The 4,095-nt window shown below is 37.6% G+C and overlaps 5 non-coding genes across 5 annotated transcripts; 1 reads left to right on the forward strand and 4 right to left on the reverse strand.

Annotated features, from left to right (window-relative positions):
* Positions 1 to 942: 942 nt before the first annotated feature.
* Positions 943 to 1,025, reverse strand: trnal-cag (transfer RNA leucine (anticodon CAG)). Its single transcript has one exon. It is a non-coding gene; the product is annotated as a tRNA-Leu (tRNA).
* A 251-nt stretch (positions 1,026 to 1,276) lies between these two features.
* Positions 1,277 to 1,348, forward strand: trnaq-cug (transfer RNA glutamine (anticodon CUG)). Its single transcript has one exon. It is a non-coding gene; the product is annotated as a tRNA-Gln (tRNA).
* A 1,270-nt stretch (positions 1,349 to 2,618) lies between these two features.
* On the reverse strand, positions 2,619 to 2,690 carry trnaq-uug (transfer RNA glutamine (anticodon UUG)). The gene has a single exon. It is a non-coding gene; the product is annotated as a tRNA-Gln (tRNA).
* Positions 2,691 to 3,281: 591 nt separating this feature from the next.
* On the reverse strand, positions 3,282 to 3,364 carry trnal-cag (transfer RNA leucine (anticodon CAG)). Its single transcript has one exon. It is a non-coding gene; the product is annotated as a tRNA-Leu (tRNA).
* A 268-nt stretch (positions 3,365 to 3,632) lies between these two features.
* trnaq-cug (transfer RNA glutamine (anticodon CUG)) lies at positions 3,633 to 3,704 on the reverse strand. Its single transcript has one exon. It is a non-coding gene; the product is annotated as a tRNA-Gln (tRNA).
* Positions 3,705 to 4,095: the final 391 nt, after the last annotated feature.

Here is a 4,095-nt window from a genome sequence, read left to right on the forward strand (position 1 = left end):
AAAAAAAAAAAAAAAAAGACAGTTGTACTAAAACATACTTTCCATTGATTAATTTTGAAATTATCCTTGAAATTATTGCTTGCTTATTGTTAATATTTTACAATAACATTCCAAGATTTTTTAAAAGGATGAGAATAAATAGTTATAATCTGTGTAGGGGACAGAAACAGAGAAGACACTGGGCATAAATTGGACAGATAACTAGAAACAAGCATTGAGACCAATTTTTGGTTGTATACCACCACCTGCTGGAAAAAAAACTGCAGCTACTTGAATTATTGTTATCCAATTGTTCAACATTGGTAATGCAGACAATGAGTAAATCGGAACAAATATTATTATTATTACTTTGTGACATGGTATTACCCTGCTTGAAATGGACATTAGAAGATGGTTAATTATTTCCATAAACGGATGTATATGGCAGCAACAAAACACAGATAGATTGTGTCATTCAAACAATGATTGATCAAGATTAAGAGGCCAACGAAATCAATCCCATCGATGCCAAATTTAACCATCTGCTACCTGAGCATAAATCCAGACTCATCAGATCAGCTAAATTTTTCCAGTCTCCATAGATTAAATATTGTCGTAAATAGTCGGAGCTCATTTCCTGTCCAAACTTAACACAACAACAAAACATGTTTTCCAAATGCTGACTCCCTAACAGTATTACTTGCACATACAAAACACCACTAACGATTTTCTTTTGCAACAAACAACTACTTGACAACATATTTCTATTAAACCTTACATAAAACTACAGCCTGTCATATAAACCGACTTTTCGTACAATCTTTCAGCCGTGATGATGCTCTAGATTTTCTTGCGCGTCCTGAGTAATATGCCTCTTTACCTCCACAACAGCAGAAGGCGCCATGAGACCATTTAAACGCATTGATAGGTGAAAACGATTATCAACGCCGATGAAAATGTTGATGTCAGAAGTGGGATTCGAACCCACGCCTCCAGGGGAGACTGCGACCTGAACGCAGCGCCTTAGACCGCTCGGCCATCCTGACAGTGAATATGATTTACAGTACGTACAATAACGTACTTACATGACGTTCCACTTAAAAGTCACTTGTAAGGGTACTTCATTCCGGGTTATTGCATATACAGGAAATCTGAACGCACTTTTGTATTCGCTTTAACGATAATTGTTTTCCACCTCTTTCCCAAAATAGTTTAAACACAAACTTTATTTATACACAAAATCCTCCAGCAACTTCGCTTGAGTTTTTTTTTAATAGTCCTTTGAAGTCGATACAATGGTTCCATGGTGTAATGGTTAGCACTCTGGACTCTGAATCCAGCGATCCGAGTTCAAATCTCGGTGGGACCTGATTTTGAGAAGCTGTACAGAAAGAACAAAAGGCCGTCTCACATTAGGGTAAAATCAGCACTTGATCCTGGAAGTGTGTAGAACTTCTGTGCAGTGAACACTGAACTGGAACTCACAAAACAGGTAACTTTGACACCAGTTGACCAGAGACACCTATGTCTGTTCATTTCTTAACTGAAACCAATTATCATTGTTGTCTATTTTATACATGACCATTCCACACCCTCAACTTATGTATTTATTATAAAATCATAAATGTATCATTGTAACCATGACAATGAAACTCTTGTCCAACTGCCACTGCAGGGAGGCTATTTCAGGAGATGCTTGAGTAGGTCATATGAGAGGGTAGGGACCTATATGGTCATTCAGCTTGAGGGACTTGTAGATTGTTTGTCTGTGTCCAAAATCAATATACTGGTTTAAGCTGAATTAATCGATTTCTGGCCACAGATAAGGATATACAGAAATAAATGAATAGTTAAAAAGTAAATAAAAAAATTATTTAAAAGTAAATAAATAAAATTTCCTTTTTCTCTCTCACACCAGTTGTCACTAGATCTGATCTCAGATCTTCAGTATTTTCTAGAACAATGTGCTCTGGTATTGAGTTTCACCTGGCCATGCTTCTGTACGTTTGCAGTATCATACTTGGTTTCACTTTAGGTAACATGAACCGTCTTCCTGTTGTAAATGTCATTTGTTGATCAGGGGTATTTCTATGAGGTGACAAGGTCTGAAGCTAAGCACAGACCACCTGGGGCTGAAGCCAGTAGTGTGGGAAATTCTCCAACGATTCTATTATTTCAAGATTTCTAAGATGTTCTGAAGACAATGATGAAAAACTGGTCTGTCTGTCCCATTTTGTTGTCGATTCATTAAGTTTTATATATATATATAATTATACTTTTTTTTACTCCTATCAGCCCCAAAAATCCAATATCGGTTGGGTTCCACTTGGACTCCAATGATCAGGGTTCAGATCTCAATAGATCCTGGTGAGAGAATGGAAGTTGTGGGGGAAGTGGTGTGTGGGCCTCTGTGGTCTGATTACATTACCTGGTTTGATGATAATAAAATAGAAAGACAGATGATTGAAAAAATGACTGTCTTAACCGTTTTCAGGAGAATTTGATATCATTTAAGTACCATATTGACCGTGTGGGTATAGCTTTGGTTAGTGATTTCCTGGTCTTACTGTTGCCATGAACAACATAAGATGTGTATTACTGCTAAAGCCCTATGATTACTATAAGTTAACCTTCGAATTAGGTTCCACCGAGATTTGAACTCGGATCACTGGATTCAAAGTCCAGAGTGCTAACCATTACACCATGGAACCCCTAATAAACACAAATTTGTGGTCACTCATTCTGTGCAAAAATGACCTGGTGACTAGATCAATAAATAGACAAGTAAATGCTAACATAATTGAATCAATATGCTAAAAGTTAAATAAAATGGTATTTAAATGAATGATGAACTTGAAACATAAATGAGGCTGTGTTAATATATAAATTAATTGAATTTTTTTTATGGATAGTACTTTGGACTCTAAGTGAGATCAAGTTAGATCTAGTTCCCATTTTGAAAAAACGTATGGGTAAAAGGAATGCAGTTGTGGAGGACAGTGGAAAGGTGTGTGGGCGTCTGTTTCCACAAATTTGTACAAACAAAATCTAGAGGGTAACATGACTGAATAATATTTATAATTTCATGCTATGCATACAAATTAATTAAAAAAAATAATGATAGTTAAATCCAAACAGTTGATTAAATACAGTTCAAACAGTTCATTGAAGGCCGAGATGGTTTGACCTACCGCATCGCCACTTGTGGTGGAAACAGAGCACAAACATTCCTGCAAGTGTTTGTCAACTTTTTCTTAGCTGATATCACCTGACAGGGATCAAGTCCCATTAAAAGCAAAGGCTGTCAGAAGTGGGATTCGAACCCACGCCTCCAGAGGAGACTGCGACCTGAACGCAGCGCCTTAGACCGCTCGGCCATCCTGACTGTGTAAGATGCCGTTCAGGCTTAAAAAAAACGAGAAAAGACGTCGCTTCCAGGAAGTGCAAATAAATTGCATCAATCACAATGCATTGGGCCTAAACGTCTCTCTAAATTTAGATCTACAGTGAATAAAAGTAGGGGATTCAATGTAAACATGTTGTCAAGTAAAAAGAAGCAAATAGGTGCTAGTGGGTAATTACATGGTGCTGTCGGAAGGTGGGTGACTTTCTCAAAACAGAAGGGCACACTGTCTTACTACGTCCAAATAAACAGGTCCCACCGAGATTTGAACTCGGATCGCTGGATTCAGAGTCCAGAGTGCTAACCATTACACCATGGAACCGCGGAGCAGCTCCCTCTGTTGGTTGCTGGACAGAGTAGTGCAATAGAATTTAAAGCCTCCCGTAAAGCATGAAGGGCAAGAGATTGAGTCACTTAAAACTCGTATAAGTTATATTACGTTACACGCTAATTATACTAACAGGGTCTTGGTGCAAACCATCAAAACATAGAACCACTGCACACACATTGTGTCATGGAAATGTACAACAGTATCATACAATATGAATGTCGCTCTTAATATAGGCTATATTACATAGAATACGACAGGGATAGGGCTGCATTGCGATACCGAGTCTAATTTTGTGAAAATTGCAACCTGTATCTGATTAAGGTAGTAAACGTAGGTTTTCTAACTGTAGCTTTAGCTAGCACTCTGTAATTTGAACATCTAC

This window comes from Seriola lalandi, unplaced genomic scaffold, assembly GCF_002814215.2.
Source record: "Seriola lalandi dorsalis isolate HSWRI2012SDOR001 ecotype SW California unplaced genomic scaffold, Sedor1 jcf7180002051354, whole genome shotgun sequence".
Taxonomy (NCBI): Eukaryota; Metazoa; Chordata; class Actinopteri; order Carangiformes; family Carangidae; genus Seriola; species Seriola lalandi.